Source organism: Citrus clementina, unplaced genomic scaffold, assembly GCF_000493195.1.
Source record: "Citrus clementina cultivar Clemenules unplaced genomic scaffold, Citrus_clementina_v1.0 scaffold_3, whole genome shotgun sequence".
Classification (NCBI taxonomy): domain Eukaryota; kingdom Viridiplantae; phylum Streptophyta; class Magnoliopsida; order Sapindales; family Rutaceae; genus Citrus; species Citrus x clementina.
In genome coordinates, this window is record NW_006262339.1 from 19,702,634 (window position 1) to 19,717,391 (window position 14,758).

Here is a 14,758-nt window from a genome sequence, read left to right on the forward strand (position 1 = left end):
CTTGTAGTGCGCCTTTTCCTCTCAATCTCAATTTTAGTTTTTTTTCGATTATAGACTCTATTTTCTTTATCTCGTTTTGTAAATTTTATGGGATGTAATGCATAATCATGGGCGGACACATTTTATCTTTCAAATGTTCCCTAAGTCTGTTCTAAAAGAATTAGATAAAAAATTTGAACACATTTTTCATGTAACAAAAGAACTATAGTTCAATGACAATAGTGTTATTTGATAGTTTTAAAGTCTTGGTTCAAATCTCAATAGCCACATTATTTTGTTTATTGTTTTTAAATATTTTGTCATAACTATTTAAAAAAATGATACTTTCATGCATTTAACTATACTGTCGGGGTCTGAATGATTTTTATTTTTAATATTTTTTTATGAATTTATCCATGTTCGGTTGGATAATATTTAAAGTAATAACAAATATAGGTTTTAATGGAGTGCAATTGTAAGGGTATGGTAACTAAATTTTGTTTCTTATTGTTTAATGGTAAAAACTGAATTCAATGTGAAGTGGTTTGATATTGTAAATGCATTGCAGGTAAATTGAAATTTCTTTTGTGATGGGAGGAAGAGTGATTGATGTCGATTCGAAGCCTACTTCTGCATCTAATGTAGAGCGCACTTTGGTTTTAGTTGGCCGTACTGGCAATGGCAAAAGTGCGACGGCCAATAGTATTCTCGGAAGAAGAGCCTTCAAGTCGAGAACTCGAGGCCTGGCTCGTCGGGGTTACTAAAACTTGTGAAATGCAGAGAACCAAGCTCAAAGATGGCCAAGTTGTTAATGTCATTGATACCCCTGGTAATTTACTAATGGTGGTGCCTAGATATTCCATTCCTTGCTTGTTGATGTTGTGGTGGTAAGTAGATTGATGTTATTAGCAGGACTTTTTGATTCTTTGGCTGGCTCTGAGTTTGTCGGCAAGGAAATTGTCAACTGTCTGGGTATGGCCAAGGATGGGATCCATGCAGTCCTTGTTGGGGAAAATTTTTTTTTACTATATGATTGTTGTTTTCACTGGAGGGGATGAACTTGAAGATAATGACGAAACGTTAGAAGATTATTTGGGTCGTGAGTGTCCAAAGCCTTTAAAGGTTTGTTTCTGAACGGCAATAGTGTTTGATAATTTCATTAGTCATTTTGATCAAGTTGTCTTTGGTTGGTTCTTTTGTGAAGTTTTAGACTCCTTCACGGTTGGACTATTGGAGGTTTAATATAAATATATGCATGCTGAAAATACTAGATAGGTTTCTAGTAGTCCAGCCATCTTAAAGTTCCATTTTCAATAGTGATTCATTTCCTGAATGGTTTTCTTTTGCCAAGCGGGATTGGCTGGAGAGGTGATTGGTTGGTAATTTTCTCTGCTGGCATTACTTAATTTGATTTATATTTTAATGTCTTTGAATGAGATGTCATTCATTCATTTGCTAAACATTTATGCTTTTCTTATTTGTATTTTTTTATTTCATCTACTATTTAGTCTTGGTTCTTATTCTATTAATGGGGGTTCGTTTGTTTGTTTCTTAAAATATGCACCTCTTTGATTTATATGCTTAAAATTATCCTACTTTTAAGATTTTAAAAGTGTGCCAAGGAGGACATGACTTGCTATACAGCTCCATTTTATTAGGCGTTGTTTGAATAAAATATCAAGTCTAAGCCTCAGAATTGGTGTCTAAAATTTCAATGTGCGATCTTTTTTCATTTTCAACATGGAAATCTCTTATTTTCAGAATTTACTTGATGAATTTAGTTCCTAAAACTTTTTAAGTTGAGAAAGATTTATATCAAGTTCCTCTATTTTACTGCATACTGGATTTAACCTATAAGGAGTAGGAAGAAAAATAACAAAAATGAAAATAAAGACCCCTTCAAGTTGTAGCTTTGCAATTAACAAAATCCAGTTATTTTACAGTTAAAGGGAACTTTGTTTTACTTATTGTACTAATTTTTGTAGGTTGAAGGAATCAAAATTTTTTAATTATAATGCCGCAAAATTAGGTCAATTATGTAGATGCCACAGAAAATGTGATAATATCTTTTGGCAGTTTGGAGGTTTGCTCACTTGAGTTTGTTTATGATAATAGTACAGTCTTTCATGCTTTGTTCTACATATAATGTAAGAATTTGCCTACTGCTTTGTAGTTTCCAATTTTGATTGGGTCAAAGCTTTTCACTGGAATATATGCAGATTATTATTATTATTATTTTTGTTATATGGAATGCTGATCACCTTTTAAGATCTTTAACTTTGATGGACGTAAAAGGTTATTGTAAGTGGTCAAACCATAAGGAGAATGGAATTAATTATTAAAATTTGATTATTGCTTGCCCTTAAACAGTTTTTGGGGATGCATGATATTAACTACCAATGATCACAATAAAAACAAATTTTGTCAGCTGAATATCTTCAAACTTTTAGAGACTAGAAGTGTTTGATTGGTTTATCAATGCTTACGGAAGGGGCTAACAAAACTAAGGATGCGGCCACAAGAACTGAGCAAGTTGGGAAGCTTCTTTCTGTGGTTAACTCTGTGATCGTGCAGAATGGTGGGCAGCCATATACAGACGAAATCTTTGCTGGGTTGAAGGTAACTTCATTACTATCGTGATAGATTTCTGTGCTGCTTCTTTCTGAATATGTCTTTCTTTTTCTCTTTTTTTCTACTCAGGAAGGGGCTGCTAAACTATGTGATCAACAAGTTGAGGTTGATTCTCTCAAGGGATATTCAAAACGAGAAATTTCAGAGCTGAAGGAGCAGATGCAAAAATCATTGAAGATCAACTCAAACGAGCTCCTGAGATGGTATTTTTTATGCTCCTTATTTTGACATCAAAATATGACATGCATATATGTTCATTTCTCAGATCTGGTAATCATTTCTAAAACTGTGAAATTAAAAAATGCCTATAAAGCGTGAACTTAGCAACTCCCTTTGCCATTGGATTAAACTAAATTAACACTTAAGAATTTTCTTCTCTTAAGTTGGAGTTTTATATTACCACTACCCAATCCTTTTTTGTATTATGCTGCTACTCCAGGGCTTAGTGGCATGTTTTCTGGCTGATATTGATGCTTTTTGATAGGTTGAGTCTAAGCTCAAAGAGACAACAACTAGGCTCGAACAGCAATTGGCTGAGGAGCATCTTGCTCGATTAAAGGCAGAAGGGGCTGCACAATTAGCTCAAATGAAGAAATTTTTAAGCTTAGAGAGAAACTTAGAAAGAGCTCAGAGGGAGACTGAGGAGAACCGTAACCGAGTTCCACAACCACCGTGTCCCATTCTTTGACCTAGTCACCTGCAGGCTCTCTGTGCCATTGGCGTGAAAATCGCCTAAAGTATATTTTTTCTGTCTCCTCTTCCTTTTCAGATAATATTTGAACTTCATACCACATTTATTCTCGGTGTTTTGCTACAGTCAAGAAGGTTATATCATGTATTATGTAAATGTTCACTGTCCAGTCTCGAGTGCGGTCTTAAGATAGTATTATATGGAAAAACTGTATTGGCATCAAATGAAGTTTCTTTTATGGAGCCGTCTAGAATCTTTTCTTACACGGTGGATCCAAAGAGATCTGACTCTTTTTCTCCTCATTGAGCTCTTAACGAACGCTATACCACATTTGTAACAGATACAACCCAAGATATGCCCTTCTAACAACCATGACTTTCCCAAAAATTCAAACAGACTAATATCCAAGAGACTCTCAATAAACCACCAAACGTATGACCCTTGTTTGATTCACACCAAGCTTATCAGGTACAATATTCATTTATACATATATGACATAATCTTTATTTATACCTTATAGATAGAGCAAATCCTCCAACATCATACAGCATCAGTTATAAAACGTATTAAGTTTCTGCATAGTAACTGGTATCCTAAAGAGAGGAAGCCAGTGATAATTCAGCGTAAGTAATTAGGTTACACATAAACTCATCCAGTTTCATATATTGCTGGTTTCAAAAATAGTATCAAGTAGCACACACATTCAGTAGATAATGATAGTTTGATCGTAGATCTCTTATTGAGATGCCACAACTTGATCTCCAGTATCTAGCTTACCTGCAAACGAGAGAAAACATTGAAAACATTGATGCACGGGCAGCACATGCACGTAGAAATGAAATGTGATGGGAGAATTACTTACCCGAGATGGAGTATCTCTTGTCCGGGTGAGAGTAAGCAGTGCCACCACCCTCGATGATAGCAGGGCCGAAGAAATTCCGAGAAGCTCATGCATGGATTGCATTCAGCTCTTGCCCAGTCACCAAGTTTGCTTGCTGAAACCTCTCCATTTCTGCTATCTGAGTTTTAGAAATAACGTTCTGAAATTTTGGAAGAGGGTGAGAACAAATGCATTATACATACAAAGGACTGATTTGCATATATACCTTTGATCGGAGACACACGCTTTCATTTTCCAGCTCAATCTCCTATGAAAATGAAAATGTTAAAGAGTTTCATAAAAGCATGGAAGAAAAAGGCTAAACAGGATTTAATAAATTTTAATTATTACCCTTTTCTGCAAGAACTCAATTTCAGCTAGCAGCATTTCATGCTGTTGAATAAAACATGAAACAGACAAAGCAACAAATTATTTTCAAAATGACATAAATTACATATACTGAACGTATATCTATAAAGTTTATGCAATGTATTATTACAAAACAATGGTGTATTGCTCAAATTCAAATTTTTTTTTTTTTTTGTCGATTTCATGTGTGCATATGCAATTAAGCTCTTTTACAGTTAAAGAACTCAGAGAATCACCCATCAAATTCTATGAAGAGTCAAGAGTGAGGTAACCAATTGAAAATTCAATTGAAATTGTATATTTTGGCTTAATTAATTAACTACGCTTAATATGAAAATGATTGTTCATGAAATAATTGCAAATACCTGTTAGAATTCTGCAACATTTGAATTTGCTGCCTCAGCTTTGCTGACTCCTGCTGATAGTACTGTTTCTGGGGGATCACATGTGATGGGAGAAATTAAATTTTTATTGGGAACTTTATATTTCAATGCTAGCTACGCGCTAACAAATGATAATTAGTTTTTTTTTTCACCTTTTCATAATAAAATATATTCCTAGCGAAGCCTGAATTTATAGCTTAAATTAATGAATTACTCACCTGAGCATTGATCTCAGTAACAGTGCCGGAATTTGAATTATTTGAACATACCTTCTTGTACCTATCAATTGTTGACCTTATGCTGCTACGTGCATAACACATAAATTTCTAATTATTTAGCATAATTGTTGTAATATTTCTTTTTTTAAAAAAAAGATTAAGAAAAGAGGAAGCTGAAGTTTAACAAACAATTTTGTTTTTTTATTAAATATCATTTATGCTATCTCATTAATTTTCATGATCCTTCAGCCTTCAGCTACATGCATAAACAAAAAAAGACAGAGAAAGAAAGACATACTAAATAAGACGTAATAAAAATATTTAATTTAATTTTTAATTCTTTATTCTCAATGAGGACATTGGAATAAGTTTACTAAACCTAGCTACTCTCTACATCTAGTTAGTTCATTAATTCCAAGACCAAAGTGGCATTTATTTACTCGCAAATTTGAGAGAATTTTAACCCCACAAGCCAATTGAATATTGAGATGAGAACTACTAAACTAATAGGTGCTTCTTGATATACCTATCAAGTTAACATTTCAAGTTCTACGCCTAATATTTCAATTTTAAGTTTAATGTGTAAGGTTTCTTTAATCTAACATATTAAGTTACAAATCTAATAATATCAAGTTACTTATGTCAACAGCCTCATATGACAGCCACTCCCTATAGTTCCTAGTATCATGAACCCTAATCATAAATGAAATTATATGTGCCCAATCCTTATAATTTGAACTTTGAAGTGAAGAAGCTAGCACTTTATATCCCCATCACATGGAAGAGTAAAAATCTCTTTCACGTTTTAGGTTTCTATTCACCATGCATGCAGAAATAGCAAGACCTAATAGTATTTTAAATTTCTTCAAACAAGTCCATCATTTTAATAGCATGAAAATGTTAATGCAAACTGAGAAAGAAGCCAATACAGGATTGAAAATTTTCGGTGCTTTTAGAGTCAAAAGTACTGAAAAAACTGAAGTGAAAGATATGATTCTGATTGCTTCAATGAAGAAAAAGATATGGGAAAATTTTTAAAGCTAAAAGTAGAAACAAAAGCCAAAGAAAATTGAGAATTTGTAAATGATTATAAAAGGAAAGAATCCATCAGGCCAGATTTCAGATCACTGCATGCAGCATGCTGTAATTATTAATATGATTATTAATGTATTGCAACTGCTGTGTATTTTGTCAAATGATCTAAAACCCTAGATACAGATAGGAAAGTCGCCACAGCCTTTTCTTTTTCCGGGGAATTGGAGTGGACAACTTCGGATAAATTTTTTAATTTTTTTTCTAAAAATTTTTAGCTACCATGAAATTATGTACTTGCAAGAGTCTAACTTTCATCACGAGCAAATATCCATTTATGACATTCGTTTAATTATCAAAAAGTTGAAATTGTTGAAACAAAATTGTTTAAAAAGAAAATTGTTTTTCACCAAAGCAGTGACTAAAGACCAGCAATATTCTTGACCTCTAAAGTTTCATTACCTATTTTAACATTGGGATGACATTATTTATAATTTACCTTAAAAAGTGCAGTTGAATGACTTTCCGTTTGTTTGTTTAATCAGTCATTCGAGTTGAACTCCAAAAAAAGATAGGAGTTAAAATAATGTTTGGACTATGCTCCTTCCCCTTTAATAAAACTTGAAAAAATAAATAAAATGAATTCATGATGTGGTTTTATCTCAATAACATTATTACTGCTCCTATGGGGGATTTTGAACTGTTACTAGTTATATAAATGGCTAATCCTTATATAATTAATAGGCTATCCATGCCATTCTAATAAATATCTAACTATTAATTCTATAAACTAAAAGGAAAAAAATAATTGTACTTTTAGTAGTACATATAAGGTGCGATACCATGCTAGCGATATTGAATGTTAATTAATTATTAACTGTAACATATGTGGAAAAAAAAAAAAGAAATGATGAGGCCGTTAAAAGTTAAAATACAAGTAAAAGAATAAGCTGGAAACAGGGGAAACATATACACGTGTGAGAGAGTGAGAAAGAAGCTATCAAAACCAACCCAAAAACTCGACCTGACCCGCGAACGTGACCCAGCCATATCTCGCGATTCCGGCCACCAATCCGAGCAACCAAGGTATCAATCGGAAGCCCGTGAGACGCTGGTCATACTCCAGCCATCATTGCCGCTGAAAACTGATAGGATGGCCACCGTTTCATGTTTGGGAAACCACAACCAAAACCCATCACCACCACAGTTGATTCTACCGGAATTTGACCACGCCACCACCTCAGTTTTGTTCCCTACGACTCCCTCTTCAATCCCCAACCAGTGGTGAATTGTAGCAATGTATTTTATATACGTACTGATATTATATTAAAATGTTTGGTTAATTGATTTCCGTATCGACTTTGAATAAAATATGATAGTACTTTAAAGATGAGAAAAGTGAATTTAGATTTGACAATGAAAAGAAATGTATGATTAGAATGTACATGAATATGAGTATAGAGATTGTTTTTTTAAAGCATTGGACAGTATCCGTCCCTCCAGATACAGTGATACAAATGAGATGAGAGGTCTTTGGGGCCCATCTGAACACACATAGAGGCTTTGGGTCGTGTGTTTGGGCGCTTCTACCTTTTCGGGGCATATGCATGTAGTAGGATGATGATAGAGATACAGATATGAGATATAGACAAGTATTGAGATACCAATGATACATATGATACAGATGAGTTACAGATCTTTGGGGCCCATCTAAGTACACACAGAGGCTTTGAGCCGTGTGCTTAAGCACTTTTGTCCTTTAGGTACTAGATTATGCATGCACAGATATGATGAGATATGAGATGATATTTCCCTATATATCCGTGTAGTTCTGGGGCGCGACGGTACCCAGATGGTACGTCATTGTCTGTCCGTTGAGGTCCGGATACGACGAGATTATTCATTGGGTAATTGTTTGGTGATGATTTTCAGATTTGTGTATTCTATATGATATTGTGACATGATTTCTATGGTTATTTGGTACGATATTATATATGCTTTTCATGGTTAGTAATTTGATTTAAATGTTAAATGATTTATTATTGGTTTCTCGCATATGGTTTGATGAAATTGTGTTTGGAAATGATATGATTATTTCTTTTAAAGTAAGAATTAATTTTCAAAAATTATTATCCACTCACTGATCTCACTGAGTTTTATATTTACCCCATTTTTATTATATTTTTCCCCCCACCAGGAGGTTGCTGGTACACTAAACCGACCCAACGACTGTAAATATATTTTGAGTCTTGGCATGTGATGGTGTTAGAAGATATAGATGATTTTTGTTAGGACATTCTGATTATCTCGTTCTTTTGGGATTGTATAATTTTGTTATATTATTTTTTTGTGATTAAGAATAAACTGAGATATTAACATTAGTTATAATATTATCTTTTGAGACTCTGGAGTTATCTTGAGTAAAACTCAACGTTTTGGTTGATGATGTTGAACATTGGAGTTTGTTGTATAATGAATTATTTTGAAAGTGTTTGTTTTACATATTTTCTTATTGGGAGTGTGATATTTATAAAAGAGATTCTGCCAAATTTTCGGCAAAATCCTTACTAATTAGATTATTATCAATTTAGTTTGGATGAGGTTAGATAGACTCACCCTGGAGTTCGGGGGGGGTCATTTCATTAACATTAAATGTTATCAAGATGATGACATTATCATTATTTTCCGTAATTAAAAATATTGTAACACTACCGTAATTAGGATTTTAGACGATCATTTTCCAAGCATCTCCATCAATGATTTGGTTATTAAGAATCTAAATAGTAAACAAAAGGGACAATAACTAGTGGGACTCAAAAGCCAATCAAATACGGGTATGGATAGAAAAGGCAATATTATGACAAAATCCATTTGCTCTTCATGCACCAATGAAACAAGAAGATCTTGTCCCAGTTTCTTTACTTTTTCTGCTTGTTATTGACTTAACATGAAAATAGGAAAGAAGAGAACTCCATTTAATGAGTTATAATATCAAAGGAAAACAAAAAGTGGACTAAGCTGGCCTGCTTGCTTTCACTAAAGAAATGCATACAAATTGTAGTGAGGCTTCCAAAGCCGGAACTAGAAACAGACAGTAAGTGCTTTTTTTTTTTTAGAATGTGAAATGATGCAACTAATGTATCATGGGGCTATAAAAGAAAGAGAAGAAGAAAAGCTTTCATTGGAATTTTTTGGATTCTTTAAGCTATGACACAGAGAGACCTTGAAAAGAATGAAAGGAAAAAAAAACCTAAAATTGAGATTTCTTAAACAATAGAATATTAGAACAGAGTTAAAAGAGTAAATTCTTAAAAATATACCAAGGAGGAAAATAAAGACCTGTGAAAAACAAATTTTAATGAGTGCTCTTGTGGACGTAAAAGAAAAATGATCCCAATGTTAGTATTAAAGGCAAGTTTTGATGGACACTCTCATGTAGAATCTATTTAATCATACACAATGAGAGCGAGTTGTTAAAAATGTTATCATAAATTAAATTAGGTTACTAGACTTTTCTCGCTCTCTATACATATATATGTGTGTGTGTGTGTGTCTATAAAATCACTTTCAGGTGCACGTGCCCTCATTTTTTTTTTAATACGGACACTTTATTAAACTAAAAGATTTAACAGCGTGTCCGCATAAAAAAAAAAAAAAGGGACGCTTGTATGAGAGAATGACTCTATGTGTATACATAATCACTTCTTACGAAGTATAAGGCCTCCCTTAAATCCTAAAATGGCCAATATCAATATAGTGCAAGGAAACAAGTTGTAATTACATTTTTCTAAAGAAAACTATCGGACATGGTTTAAATCAAGATACTTGGGGTGCTTTTCGACACCTAAGTCACCCTTAAGGAAGCTAGCTAATTGGAGTCCAATTTCAATTATAGATGACTTTATCTTACAATTTCAGACCGCAAGAAAAAAGGTTTTTAGATCTTCCAAGGAAAGTTACGGATGTGGGTTTTAAATCAAGATACTAATTAGTAATTAACCAGGCTATACCATCATTGAAGTCTAATTTCGATATATATGAATGAGTACTTCACTGCCTTCATTAATATCTCAAACTCATGTGAACTAGATAGCATCCAAACAAATTACCAAAGCATAATTTTCTAAATTGTTTAGAAGATCACAGCTGTTACCAGTGAAGAGATTTTAGATCTAGGGATTTCAAATCTTAACACTTATTTCTCCTTAAATCTTAAAGTCAAACAACCAAAATTTTCTTCCAAAAGCCATTATGAGAGAATGAATATTTCTGTTAGAAGTGTATGACAACAAATTACTGCTAATAAACGACCATTTCGTATGTTTTCAAGCATCTACAGACTGCAAAACTAAAAAGCATCCCAAAGCAATTGGGAAAATATTAAACAATATATGCAAAAAAAAAAAGGAAGAAGCAAACTTAAGGATCTTGAAAAACTTGTCAAATTTTGGATGCCACATTGAAAATATTAAACTGCAATTTTTGTTCTTTTTTTTAATTATTTTTTCTTTGTCACAAATGAAATTGACTCGATAAAAAATACCCTCGAATAGAATCAAACTACAGTACCACCATTTGGATTATTAGTCGATAAAAAACATCTTTGAAAAAATTAGGGTTTTATGTTTTCGACGTATTTGTCCGAGAAAGATTTAATGTTTTGGATTTTGGTCTTGTCAATGGTGAGTGAGTACCGATTTTCAAGTTTGTATATACGTTGAATTAATTGTATGTTTTATTAGTGGGGTGTATAGCTTATTCATAGAGAGAGAGAGAGAGAGACGACAGCCTTGTGAATATCATCATGCTGCTTCCTGCAAATCTTATACGATTGTTGTTGAAATTTTGTACCTTGATAAGAGCATTCATTGATAAATATGTTTCAGTGTTATAAGACTTTTGATGAACGTATAGGGAGTCATCTTAATTTGAGATGTATGGTACATGCATGAAACGTGTGTAGGAGTTGAACTGTAGTGATACAGCATTAATCAATTTAACCACTGGATACAAAATTTAAGTTATTATAGACCATGATAGTGTTGAATGCCAATTCACATCAAGCGAAATCGGTATTAGAAGTCATGTAGATTTAAAGAGATTAATAAGGTAATGGGTTCGAAAAATAATTGAAATTGACACAATAATTAAAACTGTGAGAATTTGAATGTGAAACTTTATTTGTTTTGATACTGTATCTAATAAAATTTTGTAATAAGGAGCAAAACTAGCGGAAAGTCTTAACTGATAGAAATTGATTGAGTAAAAAATTGAACACCATTAAACAGTGTCTCTAATACTGTGTAATTATTGTTTCACTGAATTATAAGCTTAAAGTGTTAAGCCAATGCCAAAATTATTAAGTTTAGACCAAAAAAAAAAAAAAAAAAGAAAGAAAGACGTAACTTACAATTTTAACTTTATAAAAAGTTTGATTAACCAATATATAGATTTTTTTTTTAATTGTAGAAGTAAGGGTCCTGCTATGTATGAATTTGTAATGTAGAAAATCATACCTTGACAATCTGATTTGACTTTTTCGCTAAGTTAATCTAGGCTCTCAGATCACGATCTGCCACCACCACTCTTGTTAGATCATGACCCGCTACCAAATAATCTTCCAGGCTATAACTCAAGTTTGATGCGCACTTGATGTATGAGCGCCTTCATCACCACTAAAGCAACTAGCAAGAGAAAAATTTTCCTCTCAATTTTTTAGAGAAAAATTCTTTTTCTCTGATTTGTATATTGTGGCTCTATTTTTTTTGGAAAAAATAAGCCATTTTATATCTCTATCTGGTGGAAACCCTAGACTCTATATTTTTCTATTTTTTAATTCTATTAAATCAAATTTGATTTTAATTAAAAAATAATAAAACCAAAGGCAACATTACTTGTTCTTGTGTTATAGGGGCTCACTTTGTAAATAGGTTCAGCACTAGAATACACAAGCATATAATTTTTTTTTTCAGATACTTCATTATAAGCTTGACCGCAATCCAGTGTTTAAGTCCAGGATTAGATTGATATCTGCTAATCATCCTTACCGCAAAACAGATGTTTGGCCTAGTGCAAAGCATGGCATACATGAGACTTCCCACAACTTCTGCATAGGGAACTCGTCTCATTCTCTTTATCTCTTCAAATGTTTTAGGTGATTGATCCTTAGAGAATGTAATTTCATGTCTGGATGGTAATAAATCAGTCTTGGAATTTTCCATGCTAAATCTAACCAATATCTTATCGATATAGACCGCTTGAGAGAAGGCTAAATTTTTATTCTTCCAGTCTCGTAGTAACTTGATACCAAGAATATAACTTGCTCTCCCAGGTCTTTCATATCAAATTGTTTTGCTGACCAACTCTTTGTTGTAGTCAATACTCCTATATCGTTTCCAACTAGGAGAATATCGTCTACATAAAGAACTAAAAAGGGTACATATTTTCCTTGAATTTTCTTCTACACACATGGTTCATCAATGTTTTGAATGAATCCAAATGATTTAATCGCTTGATCAAATCTGATGTTCCATGATCGGGATGCTTGCTTCAATCCATAAATGGATCTCTGCAACTTACATATCATGTGTTCTTGGCCTTTTTGTATAAATTCATCTGGTTGCTACAAGTAGATGTCTTTTTCAAAATGCCTGTTAAGAAAGGCAGTCTTGACATCTATTTGCCAAATTTCATAATCTAGCACTGTAGCAATGGAGAGTAGAATCCTGATGGATTTAAGCACAGCAACCGGAGAAAAGGTTTCCTCATAATCGATTTCCTCTTTCTGAGTAAACCCTTTGGCTATCAATCTTGCTTTAAATGTTTCCACCCTTCCGTCTACTCCTCTTTTTCTCTTGTAGATTCACGTGCACCCTATAGGTTTTACCCTGCATCCAGAAAGAGCAAGTCCTAATAGCATTTTAAATTTCTTCAAACATGTCCATCACTTTAATAGCATGAAAATGTTAATGCAAATTGAGAAAGAAACCAATACATGATTGAAAATTTTAGGTGCTTTTAAGTCAAAAGTACTGATGAAAACTGAAGTGAAAGATATGATTCAGATTGCTTCAATGAAGAAAAAAGATATGGGAAAATTTTTAAAGCTAAAAGTAGAAACAAAAGCCAAAGAAAACTGAGAATTTGTAAATGATTATAAAAGGAAAGAATCCATCAGGTCGGATTTCAGATCACTGCATGCAACATGCTGTAATTATTATTATGATTATTAATGCATTGTAGCTCCTGTGTATTTTGTCAAATGGTCTAAAACCCTAGATACAGATAGGAAAGTCGCTATAGCCTTTTCTTTTTATGGGGAATTAGAGTGGACAACTTCGGTCAAACTTTTTAATTTTTTTTCTAAAAACTTTTTAGCTATCATGAAACGATGTACTTGCAAGAGTCTAAGTTTCATCACGAACAAATATCCAATTATGACATTCGTTTAATTATATCAAACAGTTGAAATTGTTGAAACAAAATTGTTTAAAAAGAAAATTGTTTTTCACCAAAGCAGTGACTCAAGACCAGCAATATTCTTGACTTCTAAAGTTTAATTACCTATTTTAACATTAGGATGACATTATTTATAATTTACCTTAAAAAGTGCAGTTGAATGACTTTCCGTTTGTTTGTTGAATCAGTCATTCGAGTTGAACTCCTAAAAAAGATAGGAGTTAAAAATAATGTTTGGGCTATGCTCCTTCCCCTTTAATAAAACTTAAAAAAAAGAAAAAAATAAAGTCAGTGGTTTTATCTCAATAACATTGTTACTGCTCCTATGGGGGATTTTGACCTGGTACTGGTGATATAATTGGCTAATCCAAGTATCTGAACTTTGTTATATAGTAGGCTCATGTTGGGGAAAAATCAGGTTTTTAAATTTTTATAGAACCTTTTAAGGACCGCTCTCATATAATATATAGGAATTTGTAATCTAGAAATCGTACCTTGAAAATTCGATTTGGATTTTTCCGTTGAAGTGATTTAGGCTCCTAGATCACGATCCGCCACCACCACTCCTGTTAGATCACGATCCGTCACCACCACGCTTGTTAGATCACGAACTGTCACCAATGATCTTCCAGGATATGACTCAGGTTCGATCTGCACTTGACGTGTGGGCGCCTTTATCACTACCAAAGCAACTAGCACGAGAAAATTTTTCTCTCAACAATAGAGAGAAAAATCTTTTTCTCTGATCTGTAAAAGTGGCTTCTTTTTTTCTTTAGAGAAAATAAGCCTTTTATATCACCCTTTAGTGAAAACCCTAGGCTCCAAATAATAAAAAATAAAACCCACGTTATTTGTTTTTTCAATAGGGGACCCACCTTGTAAAATAACATAAGGCCCCTTACACAAAAGCTAATTAAATGGAGCATCTCACTAAATGATATATTTAGGCTTTTGACCCAAATAGCTAGTTATCTTACTTATTAGTCCAGTAGTGGTGCAATCAATTAAATGAGCTAACCCGGGGATCATTTGGGAACATACAATAGTGGCTACAATAATTAGGCCTGTAATTAAACTAGTCCAATTATTTAATTCCAAATCTACTCCACTAAAAGAT

The 14,758-nt window shown here is 33.1% G+C and overlaps 2 pseudogenes; one reads left to right on the forward strand and one right to left on the reverse strand.

The window, feature by feature from the left end:
- Positions 1-569: 569 nt before the first annotated feature.
- LOC18049985 lies at positions 570-3,375 on the forward strand (annotated as a pseudogene).
- A 416-nt stretch (positions 3,376-3,791) lies between these two features.
- The window catches only part of LOC18049986, a 22,976-nt pseudogene continuing 12,009 nt past the window's right edge, over positions 3,792-14,758 (reverse strand).